Source organism: Petaurus breviceps, unplaced genomic scaffold (genome assembly GCF_028583685.1).
Source record: "Petaurus breviceps papuanus isolate PSGF00001 unplaced genomic scaffold, PetGlider_PUasm1.0 419, whole genome shotgun sequence".
Classification (NCBI taxonomy): domain Eukaryota; kingdom Metazoa; phylum Chordata; class Mammalia; order Diprotodontia; family Petauridae; genus Petaurus; species Petaurus breviceps.
Genome location: NW_027186324.1, coordinates 13575281 through 13590391, shown reverse-complemented (window position 1 = coordinate 13590391; position 15111 = coordinate 13575281). Strand labels below are relative to the sequence as shown.

General features: G+C 34.8%; 1 protein-coding gene across 1 annotated transcript in view; it reads left to right on the top strand.

Annotated features, from left to right (window-relative positions):
• EPHA6 (EPH receptor A6) overlaps positions 1 to 15111 on the top strand; it is an 862386-nt gene that overhangs the window by 712687 nt on the left and 134588 nt on the right. The window lies entirely within an intron of this gene.

Below are 15111 nucleotides of genomic sequence, written 5' to 3'. Positions count from 1 at the left end.
AAGGAAGGAAGGAAGGAAGGAAGGAAGGAAGGAAGGAAGGAAGGAAGGAAGGAAGGAAGGAAGGAAGGAAGGAAGGAAGGAAGGAAGGTTCTGTTTATATTCAGATGCCATCATTTTCCCCTAGAGGCAGGTTGCATTTTCATCATAAATTCATTGTGATACTCAGAGCACTGTATGTCTGAGAATAACTAAGTCATTCACATTGTTGATTGTATATATTGCTGTTACTATGTACAATGTTCTCCTCATTGTACTCACTTCATTCTACATCAGTTCATGAAATCATCCTGCTCCTCATTTCTTTTTGCATAATAGTATTCCATTACAATTCTATACCACAACTTGTTTAGTCATTCCCCAATTGATGGGCATCCCCTCAATTTACTATTCTAAGCCACCACAAAAAAGAGCTGCTATTTATTTCTATACATATAGGCCTGTTTCCCTTTTTTTAAGTCTCTTTGGGATACAGACCTAGTAGTGGTGCTGCTGGATCACAGGGTGTGCACAATTTGATGGCCCCTTGGGTATGGTTCCAAATTGCTCTCCTGAATGGTCAGATCAGTTTACAATTCAACCAGCAGTGCATTAGTGTACTAGCTTTTCTTTTTCTGTCATGTTAGCCAATCTGATGAGGGTGAGGTGTATCTCAGAGTTGTTTTAATTTGCATAATCAATAGTGAATTAAAGCATTTTTTCATATGTCCAACAGATAGCTTTTATTTCTTCATCTGTAAACTGCCTGTTCATATTCTTTTAGCATTTATCAATTGGCCAATGACTTGTACTCTTAAAAATTTGACTCAGCTCTTTATATATTTGCGAAATGAGACCTTTATCAGAGATATTTGCCATAAACATTCTCAGTTTTCTGTTTTCCTTCTAATTTTGGTTGTATTGGTTTTCTTTCCATAAACGCTTTTTAATTTGGTATAATCACAATTATCCATTTTCTTGTTTTCCCAGCAGTTTTTATTAAATAGTGAATTTTTGTCCCAAAAACCTGGATCTTAGGGTTTATCAAGAACTAAATTACTATCGTCATTTACTACAGCACATTGTGTAACTAATCTATTCCACTTCTATGTATCTCTATTTCTTAGCCAGTACCAGATTGTTAGATGATTACACTTTATATTGAAGTTTGAGATTCGGTAGAGCTAAGCCACCTTCCTTCCCACTTTTTTCATTAATACCCTTGATATTCATGTTTTGTTTTTTGTTCTTCAAGATACATATTATTAGTTTTTCTAGCTCTGTAAAATAATATTTTGGCAGTTTCATTGTTACAGCACTGAATAAGTGATTAATTTAAGTAGAATAGTCATTTTTATTATATTGGTTTGACCTACCCATGAGCAATTAATATTTTTCCCATTGTTTAGATCCAGCTTTCTTTGTGTGAAAAGTGTTTTGTAATTGTATTCATATAGCTTTTAAGGTTGACTTGGCAAGTCAATTCCCAAGTGTATTATATTGTCTACAATTATTTTAAATGGCATTTCTCTTTCTAACTCTTGCTGTTGGCTTTTATTGGCAACATATAGAAATGCTAATGATTTATGTGTGTTTATTTTATATCCTGCAATTTTGCTAAAATTGTTCATTATTTCAACTAATTTTTAGTTGATTCTCTAAGTAAACCATAATATCAATTGCAAAGAATGATGGTTTTGTTCCTTCATTGGTTGTTCTAATTCCCACTATTTGTTTTCTTCTCTTACTACTATAGCAAGCATTTCTAGTATAATCTTGAATAATAGCAGTGATAACGGGCATCCTTGCTTCATCCCCAATCTTACTGGTAAAGCTTCTAGCTTATTACTGTTACAGATAATGCTAGCTAATGGTTTTAGATACAGGTTACTTATTTTAAGGAAAGTTCAATTTATTACTATTCTCTCTAGTATTTTTAATAGGAATGGCTATTGTATTTTTTTCAAAATCTTTTTCTGCATCTATGAGATAATCATATTATTTCTTTTGATTTTGTTATTGATCAATTATGATGCATTGGTCAGTTATGCTGATAATTTTCCTTATATTGAACCAGTCTTTCATTACTCGTATAAATTTCACTTGTCATAGTGTATGATCCTTGTGATATATTTTTATCATCTCCATGCTAGTATTTTATTTAAAATCTTTTCATCAATATTCATTAGGGGAAATTAGTCTATAGTTTTCCTTTTCTGTTTTCCCTCTTCATGATTTAGGAATCAGCACCATATTTGCCCCATAAAAGGAATTTGGTAGGACTTCACCTATTTTTCCAAATATTTTATATGGTATTTGGATTAATTGGGTTTTTTTCAATATTTGGAAGAATTCATTTGTAAATCCATAAGGCTCTAGGGTTTTTTCCTTCAAAAGGTCATTTATGACTTGTTTAATTTCTTTTTTTTTTTTGAGACGGGGTTATGAAAGTATTCTATTTTTTCTGCTAACCTGGGCAATTTATGTTTTTATAAATATTCATTCATTTTGCTTATGGCATATAACTGGCCAAAATAGTTCCTAATAATTCCTTAATATCCTCTTCATTGGTGGTGAATTCACCCCTTTAATTTTTTATGCTGGTAATTTGTTTTTCTTCTTTTCTTTTGTTAATAAAATTAACCAATATTTTTTTTTCTGTTATATTGGGGATTTTTCTATAAAATCACCTTCTAGTTTTATTTACTATTTCAGTGGCTTTCTTATTTTCAATTTCATTGGTCTCTGCTTTGATTTCAGGATTTCCAATTTGGTGTTTAATTGGGGATTTTAATTTGTTCTTTTTCTAGTTTTTTTTAGGTGCATACCCAATTTATTGATCTCTTCTTTCTTTATCTTACTGATATAAACATTTAGAGATACAATTTTTTGCCTAAGTAATACTTTGATGGCATACCATAAGTTTTGGTATTTGTCACCTTGTTGTGATTCTCTTTAATTAAATTATTTACTGTTTCTATGATTTGTTCTTTGACCCACTTTATGATTAGATTAGTTTCAAATTAATGTTTAATCTACCTTTCCTCTGCCCTTTACTGAATGTAATTTTATTGTATTATGATCTGAAAATGATAAATCTGATATCTGTGCTATTCTGTGTCATATATCTTGAATTGGCATTACAAATGAACAATGAATTTGGTTTAAAATTAAAGAGGACATGAAAACAGACTGAATTGTCTTTGGGAACTAACAATGTCCATTCAAAGACCCCCATCTTCTCCCTGAAACAAAGATTCATCCTTTCAATGCCAATATTTTTCTAGTGCTATTATATGACTGTGTTACATATAGAACGTGAAAGTCTCTGAAGAATTGAAGTTGAGGATCACCCAAGGGTAATGGTTAAGGAAATGTAAAGATTTTCTCTGCCCCTTAATGGACCTCACTTGGACCCCAACAAGAGAAACTTGCTTAGGGGAGGCTTGTTTTTCAGGAGGGCCCACATATTTTGTTACTTTGAATTTAGTCATGGGGCCACAAAGGTTGTGATGTCCTCTGACCCTGAAGAAGGGTGTGTGTGTGTGTGTGTGTGTGTGTGTGTGTGTGTGTGTGTGTGTGTGTGTGTGTATAGTATACTCCAAAGTAAGGTTTTGCTTTGGGGCTCACTTATGGGAAGAGTTGTATACACACATGTATAAAATATATAATATATATGTATGTAACAATATACAGAGAGAGAGAGAGAGAGAGTAGGTGAGGTGAAAGTGAACCTTAAAAAGGAGGGTGATAGGACTGTAATATAATGTCAAGGAAAGGCAACTTCCCAAGGTTCAGAATACCAGCATAGGCGCTCTCCATTTTATTCAGTGACAAACCAAGAACAGAGAAGATCAAAACATGACATCATTCCAAATACAGCATTTACTAAGTGTGATTAAATAATCTCCAAGGACTACCCCACCCCAGGACCTTCCAATCATTCAATCAATTACAAAGTCTCTGTTCTAAATACTTCTCCACCCCTAGGCTATACCTTAATTAAGTCCACCACAAAGCCCCTCTTCTCAAATGGAGATTAGTTTCCAAACATAAGGTCAAAAGTTCCCCACCCCTGGATCACAATTGAATCTACCCCAGAGTTACATCAAGTTTAAACACAGCACTTAATACCCAAATGGAGGTCTTTTCTTCATCTTGACACGAGGCAAGTTCTCAGCAATCTTAGTTCCTGGGGAGACAAGGCTTAGCAAGGCCATAAGATACATTGCCAGTCCCTTCATGAATTCATCCTCTGTCTGTAGAACAGTCCTAGAACCCCTGAACACATTAGCAAAGCCCTCTCCCAGGATTTCTGTAAACATACAACCAGGAAATCCTTCTTCAGGGCTTCTGAACCAACAGAAAGGTTCCCAGACCCCTGCAACAACAGCACTGTCTTTCACCAGTGGACAGTATTCATTCTGTCTGCAGGACAGTCTCCAGACCCCTGCAACAACAGCACTGTCCCTCACCAGTGGACAGTATTCACTCTGTGTCTGCAGGACAGTCTCAGGGCTTCTTAGTGAACAGCCAGGTTCCAGGACTTCTTCAACAAAAGGACTGTCTTTCACCAGTGGACAAATCTGGCAAAACAACATCAAAACAGACAGACAAAGTACCAGCAAAACAGCCATGTCTCCTCAGTCCTTAGCAGCTCAGGGGGCAGGTCTCAAAAGTCCAGGGCAATTCAAAGCGGCCACCAGCAATTCTCTTAGTCTCTCTCTCTCCACGAGGTGCTGCTTCCAAAAAGATCTTCCGCCTCTCTCTTGTCTCTCCAAATCTATGTCACCAGCTCCTCCCAGTTCAGGACTTTCTTTTCACATCAACAAGTCCATCCCACAGGTGGGATTAACAAGCTCTGGGTTTTAACACAATCAATTTGAAAACCAAGCCAATACAGGGGAATCTTTAATTGCCATTACTATCACAAGGACCTAATTGGGATTCTGAAAGAGCACAAAGCTATCTATAATTATAAGCCTATGACCAATGAAGAAACAGTTGGGATATTCTTATGACATTAGAAATTGGTAGAAGGGGGCAGCCAGGTGGCTCAGCAAGTAAGAGCACCAGCCCCAGTGTCGGGATGACCTGGGATCGAATCCAGGCTCACATACTTAGCACCACACCCAGAAATATCTGGCAGTGTAACCTTGAGCAAGTTACTTAACCCCAATTGCTTAAAAAAATTGGTAGAAGTCAGATCATAAATGTAAAAAAGATTTTAGATGTAAGGACTCCAGTCTTGAACTGGATTGAGAGCAAAATTTAGTCTGTGAAGTATATATAAGTAGTTAGTGCTGTGGTTTGAGTGTTATGTCATAGAAAAATGCAGGTGGGAAGGGAAGAAAAAAGAAGAAACCATGTATTATGTGGTTATCGTGTGCTAGACACCATGCTAAGTACTTTGCCAAATGGAGGCAGACAGAGACAAACAGTGACCACATTCGAACTCAGGTCACTCAGGTATTCCTGAATTCAAATGCTGGACTACAAGTCTGAAATTCTATCTACTGTGTTACCTAGCCAGGACAGTACCAATTCTAGGAACTGTAACAAATAGAGTTTTATTAGCTTTCATAGGTCAGAATTGCACAATTTTAATTACCCAGGAGTCAATGAACAATGGAAAAGAGGAAGTATGAGGTGGATGGGAGTGTACAAGCAGACCTAGAGTTGGAGCACTGGTATGGAAATGTGTAAGAAATCTGACCTTTTTTTGTAAAAAGAATTATGATTTGGTGATAGCTTTGCTTTGAAATAATCAATATTTTGTGCTCTGTTAAACTTGAATTTATTAAATGAACCCAATTTTCCCAATTCAACTGAGTCTCATTTTGTAATTTAATTGTATATAAGAAAGTATGGTAAATAGAAAGAATCATTTAAATAAAATTCTAACTAATTATGTTTCAAAATAGAGAATATTTTATCATAAGTAAACATGGTTTTTCATGATTATTTCAAAATAGGAAAAAAAAATTAAACTTTTCACAAAGGATAAAATTCCTTCCAAGGCCCTGGGAGTGTTAATTTGTGCTGAAAGAGTTCTGATTTGTTGAATTTCAAGAACAAAACTTTATCCTTTGAAATTCTATCACAGAATCCTACTTCTATCAAATCACAGATAGTGTGGGTGTGAAACTGGGTGCCAAGTAATATAGAAGTGCATTCTGCTGGAAGTTTAATCTAGTTGAGAATCAGCCAATCTATAGAATGACTGATCATACGGTTGTTATTCAAGTTTCAGCCTAACTAAAAATGAAATGGATCTGACAGCTGCAAGTCACAAGACATAACATTTTAGCAATAGCTATCTCTTTGTGGCAAGCTTTAATGAAACACCTATATCTTTGTACAGTCTTGGAACAAAGGAAAGAAGTAAGAAACATATCAGTGCTTCTTAATATGTGAAATCTGAAGTCTTAATTACATTCTAGAAAAATAAAAAGATTGAGAGGGATCATGGCACAGGTCTTGAAGTCACAAAACCTTGGATTCAGTTGTCACCTCAGACAACCTTATTCCTAGCAACTTGTTTAACATCTCTGACCCTCAGTATCCTTATCTTTAAATTAGGATATTTTATTAGTAATACCTGTATCTACATCACAGGGTTATTTTGAGAATCAAAAAAGGTAGCATACACAAAGTACTTCACAAATCCCAAAGCATTAATTCTTATTGCTTTTAATGTTAATATTATTACTCTGGAAAAGTGAACAACTAATAGAGCTAAGATGTAGCTAAGTGCACATACAATGGAAAAGTTTTAAGTAAAGCTACCCAGGAAGAGTGAACCATAATAAGATCCAGACTGGATGAGAAAAAATTCACCATCAGAGAGAAGCTATGCCACATATTAATTGCAACATAATTCTCCTCAAGTAGCAATTTTCACTTGGCAGATTCTTTGATTGATGGTAATCAACAAGAATTGTTCAAAGTATGAAATGATGAAAATAAAGAAATAAGATCCCAGAGTGATAATGAAAAAGGAGTCATCCCACATTAGGAAGATAAATGTAATAGTAGAAGGGGGCAGGGGGAATTGTCAAGGCTGATTCAATGGAAGAATAACTACTAAAAGTTCCCTAATGATCATTGAGCGAAAAGATTATAGATGACCAAAGTTTCTGTATCATGTACCAAGCAAAACACCAACAATGGAGATGAAGGCATAAAAGTTTTTCTTCTCAGAAATGATAATGTCATGGATCACAGAAAGATAAATCCTAAATCTCAGTTATGGTTGTCCACATAGATTACATCTAAAGGTCATAAAATCTAGTGAACAAAATCATTTCAATAAAAACATGTTTTCACATGGACAGCAGACTTTGAAGATAGAAAGATATTGGTGATGTTGAGCTTTTGCATATGAAACAGATTACCACATAGTACTACCCCAGAGTCCATCACCTCTGAAACTTATATAAAATGATTTTAGGATTATTAAATGTTTGTTTTTAATGAAACATATAAGAAATAACTGGATTATTATGATTAGGAGAGAAATTCAGAAGAAGAGAACAAGACTGTCAATAGTCATATGAAAATACTCTAAATCACTAATCACTAGAGAAATTCAAATTAAAATAACCCTGAGGTAACACCTCAAGCCCATCAGATTGGTTAAAATGACAGAAAAGGAAAATGCCCAATGCTGGAGGGGATATGGAAAAATAGGTACACCGGTGCATGGTTGGTAAGCTATGACCTGGTCCAACCATTCTGAAGAACAATATGGAGCTATGCCCAAAGGGCTATAAAAATATGTATACCCTTTGACCCAGCAATGCTGATGCTAGGTCTGTATCCAAAGAGATCAAATACAAAGAAGATTGATAGGTACAAAAATATTTATCACAGTAACTTTGTGGCAGTAAAGAATTAGAAACTAAGGGGATGCTCATCAATGGGGAAAGGGCTGAAAAAGTTATAGTATATGATTGTGATGGAATACCATTGTGCTGTAAGAATTAACAAAGGGTATGGTTTCAGAAAAACTTGAAAAGATATATATAAACTTATGCAAAATAAGCACAATCAGAAAAACATTGTTAATAGTGATAACAATTTTATAACAACAATCAACTATGAAAGAAGTATCTACCCTGATCAATACAATGATCCCACAACAATTCCAAAGGACTCATGCAGGAGGGGGGAAAATGCAATATACCTCCAGAGAGAAATGATGAACTCTGGGTAAAAACTGAAGCATATTTTTTTTACTTTATTTTTCTTGTTGTCTTGGGGTTTGGGGGTTTGTTTTATTTTTGGTTTGGGGCTTTTTTTGAAGCATAGCTAATATAGAAATAAGCAGCTAGGTGGTTGCAATGTATAAAGTGCTAGGCCTGGAGTCAGAAAGACTCATCTTCCTGGGTTCAAATTCACCCTTATGCCCTTACTAGCTATGTGACCCTGGGCAAGTCACTTAAACCTATTTGATTCAGGTCCCTTATCTGTAAAATGAGCTGGAGAAGGAAATGGCAAACTACTCCAGTATCTTTACCAAGAAAACCCCAATTGGAGTCAGAGTTAAACATAATTGAACAACAATGCAAAAATATGTTTTTCTTGACTTCACATGTATAATAGATATTATATTTCTTGCCTTCTTATTAGATGGTAGAGAGAAGGAAAGGGGAAATTTTAGATCTGAAAATTTTAATTTAGAAAAATTTAACCCCCAAAAAATGAATGAGAGAGAAAGAACACTAAATGAAGTCTTAGTTAAAGAAGCCAAAAGGAGATGGAATGGAATCAATAGAATTGTCCTTGTAATGTGAAAGGTACCTTAACTGTGCAGGTATGACAATAGTAGGAAGAGGTTTCTTCCTTGAAGAAGAAGAACAAAGAGAACCCTCTTACTGTTGTTGGCATCATGTGCTATAGGTTCATTTTCAACAAAGAAGGAAATAATGAGGTCTTAGAGCTAGAAGTAATCCTAAAAATAAAGGGCAACTGCAATACCTTTTTAATGTTTAGATACTTCTTTTCTTTTTTTTTGTTGTTGACAATAGTCAAAGAAGCAGCATGCTACTAGATAGTCTCCTAGACTTGATAAGCTTAATATCAAGGAAAGAAATACTAAAATTGTCAATATTGTCAGATGATGAAAACCAAATGTGGGAGTTCTTATTTAGTCACAATATCAAGAAGCAGCATGGTATAGTACATAAACTACTTGGAGTCAAGAGACCTAGAATCTTATTAGTTGACCATGGGCAAGTTGCTCCACTTCTGTGAGTCTCAGTTTATGCATTTGTAAGCTAGACTCTCTTCCACAAGACTGTTTTTAAGAATCAGATATAATAATAAATAATTAACATTTACTTAGTGTTTTAAGGTTTACATAGTGTTTAACAAATATTATCTTACCTAATCCTCACAACAACCATGGGAGATAAGTGCTGTTAGTATTCCCATTTCACAGATGAGGGAACTGAACAATTAAAGGTGAAGTGACATGGCCAGAGTCACACAGATAGGGAGCATCCCAGGCAGAGTTGGTGTTCTGGTCTTCCTGACTCGGAGTCCACCACTCCTTCCAGTGCACCACCCAGCTACATATAAAGGTTTGCAAACACTCACACGCTATATCAATTTCAACTATTATTTTTTTTTTCTCTGGAAGAATGAATAAGATATAGATAGATGGATAAATCACATCAAGTTCATCAAGAAAAAAGCTATGCCTAAATAGCTCAAAATTAACCTCCAAGAAGAGCTGTTCTCACTTTCAAGACACTGACCATACTTAGTCAGGGCCAATCAAACATGTTGATCTATATATTTAAGCAAAGATGAAGAAATATGTTTCTGAAATACAGAATATTTTGGGTTTGGATACCGCCTTACACACTTAATAGCTATCCTCGCTAGGACACTTACCAGAGTTTCAATTTCCTCCTTTGCAAAATTGAGACCAAAATAGTTGTATTAACTACATTTCTGGTACATTGGAAGTATTCTTCGAGCCTCAAAGCACTCTGATAATGTGAATTATTGTCATTTTCTTGACTGTGGGAACTTGAGTGGTCCATTTAACTCTGTTTGCCTCAGTTTCATTATCTGTAAAATGGTGATAATAGTGTTTCTATGAGTATAAGATAACATTTGAAAAAAATTTACAAACCATAAAACTAGTTATTATCATTATTATTTGAAGATTTTAAATTGCAAGTTACAGATTTTTTCTCTGGCCATCCTCTCTCCCTAGAACTGTAAAGATAATCTCCTTAATTAAAACCTTCCCAGAATCCAGTACAGTGTTCTACACATTGTTTACTTTATCATTTGGTATTAATAAACTAATGATAAAAAGGCAAATGAGAGTCACTGCAATCATAAATACATTCTCTTCACTGTATATAATGACAAACTCTCTTCCTCTGATATCACTGATAATCACAATCCATCAAGAACGAAGCCTAAAACTGTCTACAACCCACCCAGTAGATAAATGATGAATTGTCATCAGATGTTAGAAACATCCCCAAACTGGCAACAATCAGCGGGAACATATAAAAGAAAAAGCAACAGTGTTCAAAACTTTTGACAAATATTTCACTAAGTACTTCAAGCACAAAAGAATGCCACTAGCACAAGGAGGAGTCAAGAAAATATTTCTCCCAAAAGAGCATATCATTTCCAAATTGTCAATATCTAAGACACATCAAAATTTTTCCAAGCTTGTGTTTGCAAAACTTGTGATCTCACCAGCAAGTAGCAACCAGACTCTCACAGGCATTCAAAAATGGACTGCATATCCTCCAGCAACTAATGAGAAAGTATTGAAATTATTAAATTTAGCTGTTATCTACCAGCAAAACTTTACAGTCATGGCTCCCATTCAGCCCACCAGCCTCAGATATGATTTTGACATACACTCTTGGAGGTTCCCTTTTTAGTGATTTCCTGTGAATCGGGGGAGGTAAATGAGCAATACAACTCCTTAATGCAGTGCTGCTTATATCAGGACCAAGGTGAGTACAAGAAGCCTGAGGATCACAGTGGGAAAACGCCCATGATGCCTGAATATATTCAAGCCTCTTATGCAGACACATATACCTGGCATGAGTTTCAAGAAAACTTGTTTGAGGGCATTCATAGCTAGCGCCAGTATGAAAGATCCCCCAAGGGCTCAGGCCATAGCATTGGTTATGGTGGCCAAAAAGAACACGGGACAGTCAATAAAATTCTTTATTAGAACTTTTTCTTTCTTCCTCAAATACCATCAATTAATCAATAGAGATTTAAGTGCCTCCTATTTGACAGGCAGTGTGCTAAGCACTAGGGATATAAAAAAGAGGCAGAAGAGAGTCCCTACCCTTAAGGAGCTTAAAATGTATGTAATTGTTTACATGTTTCCTACTCTCATCAGAAAACAAGCTCTTTATGTGCATGGATTTTTTTTAATTTTATCTCTGTACCCCAACAACCTAGAACCATACCTCACACATAGTACATACTTAATGAATTATTATTAGATTATATTGGATTGACTTAGGAGCAGATCAGTATTACATGAATTACATGCCAGTCCTGGAGTCAGGAAGACCTAACATGAAATCCTGCCTCAGACACTTACTAGTGGTGTGACCCTGTGGGAAAAATTTTCATCTGAAAATTAGGATAACAATAGCACTATCTCACAAAGTTGTTGTGAGGATCCAAGGGCATAACTGTGAAGTGCTTAACATAGTGCCTGGCACATGGTAAGTACTATATAAATATTAGCTATTATTGTTGTTGTCACATTAAAGGACTGTTCTTGCCCTATTCAATTTTAGCATAAATTAGTGTTAGGAAAGATCAGTTAGAAACTGTCCAATAGTGATTCTACCATTTAATAACCCTGATTGTTTGAGTATCTGTATATGGTAGGCCCTAAAGTAACACTTCAACAGAACTTTTCCAGGTCCCTCTGTAGGACCAGTACAATTTTTACAATGCCCATAATCACTATAAATATACCTGCATAGTACTTGATTGCAAAATATAACAGAATCTCCATATAGAAGACAGAAGCAATATATTTTTTCAGACACCAGAAAACCAGATCCCAAAACCAGCAAGTTGATTCCGTCATAGTAGCAAAGAAGTTAATAAGCCACACCACAGAGAGCCACACCAGCCTTTAGCCATGCAGCAAACCAATATTTACTCACAAGTCTGACTGATTCCCTGAGACACATCCTCTCCTCCTCCCAGTCTAGCTAGGTCTGACACTCACTTTCCTGTGGGCTCTGTCCCACCCTTCAGCAAAGTCCTCCCACCACAGGCTCCATGTGATTATATTCAGCCTATTAGAGGGCAGAGTATATTTTCAAAGCAGGGAAGTTCTTTAAATTCCCTTAGGCTTATTAAGGGCAGGGAAGATCTTCAAATTTCCATTACCATTACACCCTCACATTGGTAATGTCTTCCCTAACATTATCTTCCATTTATACTGTATTTAATGTAATTAAATTTAAGTACCTTGTATGTACTTGTATCTTATTTTACCCCACAAAAAGTGAACACCTTGGGGGGAGATTGGGAGGGGGGAAGGGTGGAGGTGTAATGGACATTATTTTTTGTCTGTCTTTGTACCCTTAGTGCTTACTGTAGTAAGCACTGTTTTGTGCTTACTAAGTGCTAAACACTTGTTTACTGCATGGCTCACTAATATCTTTGAAACAACTCCAGAAATAGAACCAACATGGATGGCCAATAGATAGCATATTTTCTTTTGCTACTTATTTTTTTTTTCAGTAAAAGCACATAATTAGGGGAGAAGCAGTAGTTGCAATGAAATTGGAATGACTATGTAGGTATTTTTTGAGAATTGTTTAGTATAAATATTGGGGGGGGGGGGGGCTAGGTGGTGCAGTGAATAGAGCCCCGGCCCTGGAGTCAGGAGGAACTGGTTCTAATCTGGCCTCAGACACTTAACACTTGCCCACAGCCTTGGGCAAGTCACTTAGGTCCAATAGCCCTGCCCTCCCCCCTCCAAAAAGAAAAAAAATATTACTATTGACAGAAAAGAAACTGAGAAAATCACCTGGTATTTCTGAACTAATCAACAAAAAACAACAATAAAATATTATATAGAATATGCAATATTATGGAAGAGCTTAATATGAATGGAATGTCCCATACTAACTGCCCCAATGGTAGTGTCAAACCTTAACAGCATGTACTGTCCATGGTGCTGAAATGACAAAACTGTGTCATCATAAAAACATTCTTTTTTTTTATCTCAAGGAACTCCATAAATAATTGTGTTGAGACCCAAAACAATAATCAATAATGAGCATTAAATCCAGAATGTTTTTCTTTTCATATGTTATTTCATTTAACTTCATTTTTTAGAGCTTTGTGGTTTACAAATAACTTTCACATACATTATCTAATTTCATCATCACAAAGTCCCTATGAAATGGCTAGCATGAACAATATAATCCCTATGTAGCAAATGAATAATATTAAAATCGATCAGTTTAAACAAGTTGGCTATTAAGTGGCACATCAGGGACTAGACCCCAATTCCTATTCCATTGCTTTTTTTTTTATTTTTTTTAAATTTTATGCTACACCACATTTCTTCCTTAACACCTTTGAAACAAGTCAGGGGAAAAACACTTAGGGTTTCCACTTTGAGACAGAGAGATTGTACAAAATATAGCAATAAAGTATATTTGATAGATAGTTGTCCATACCAAAAGAAGATTTCCAGTTTTATAAAAACTTCCAAATTAAATCAACATACCATCAGATTTGACTTGAGATTATGCAGAATACTAAAGCAATATATTTTCCATAGCAAGTGTCATAAAGAACAAAATAGATATATTAACAGATAGGGAATTATATGTTATTGTTGTGGGAGTTATTCCTGAGTTGACTCAATACTATCAGACCACTGACTTTTCACAATTAAAACCAGATTTGGTAAAAAAAAAATTAAAAGTAATAATGAAGAAAATATATTATGCTCAACTGATACAACTTAAACCTAAATAATTTAAACAAGTATTTGAAAATAGAAAAAAAAATTGGAAACGGACAATGTAAATAACATCAACACCAATAACCATAATAATTAAATGTAAATTCAGATCCAGCTAGCATTTATATTGAACCTTAAGGCTTGCAAAACACTTTACAAATTTTATCTCTCCAAACAACATAGGAGGTAAATGCTGTTTTTTCAATAAGGAAACTCAGAGAGGGAGAGATTAAGTGACTTGATCAAAATCACATACTTTGATAGCTTGCATCTTAAGTCAGTTTTGAATTTATCCTTCTGACTCAAGGTCAGTATATAGATATATATGTATATACATACATGTTATTAAAATATATTATATTAAGTATATGATTAAGTCACAAAACAGATATTGATGTCAGACAAAAGCAATACAAAGAATAAAAATGTCATTTGGAAAATCTTATAGGAAAGGTAATGGAAAATTATGAATAGTGTCAGCGTATAAATAAGAGGGAAGCAGTAGAGGATAAAGTCAATTAAAAGAAAATTTGGCAAGAGAGCTAACTGACCAGTCATCCTAATGGCTTTCAAGGCCAAAAATGGAAAGAGAACTACAAACAAAAGAAAAAATGACAAACATTTTCAAGAAATCATTACAAATTTCTCTATTAAAACAATGGAACTGTGGTACTTTGACTCTAACATCATGGTTCCAGTTGTGTTTATAAAGAAGGTAGAAATGTTACTAAAATAAACAAAGATAAGAAAAGCATCTGTAGATGAGATCTGTGCTTGAGAGATTACAATTGTGATAGTGTTACATAATAAATATCTGAAGATATTTGAAAGGAAAATACCAAAAACATAGAAATTTTTTCAGACCTTATTGACACCAAAATATGATCTAAAAAAGATCATTAATAACTAATTAGTTAATAATTATTAACCAATATAAATAATGGCTAATAACTAATTATTAACTAATATAGTAATTAATAACTAATAACCAAGCTATATGCCTACTCTCCTATCCATGTAAAATCTTTATGAGAATCATTTATATATGGATCAGGGCATTCTCAATGGAGTTGTCACTATGGAACAAGTAGACCACAGAAATATTCAACAGTGGACCACACCTTTAATAT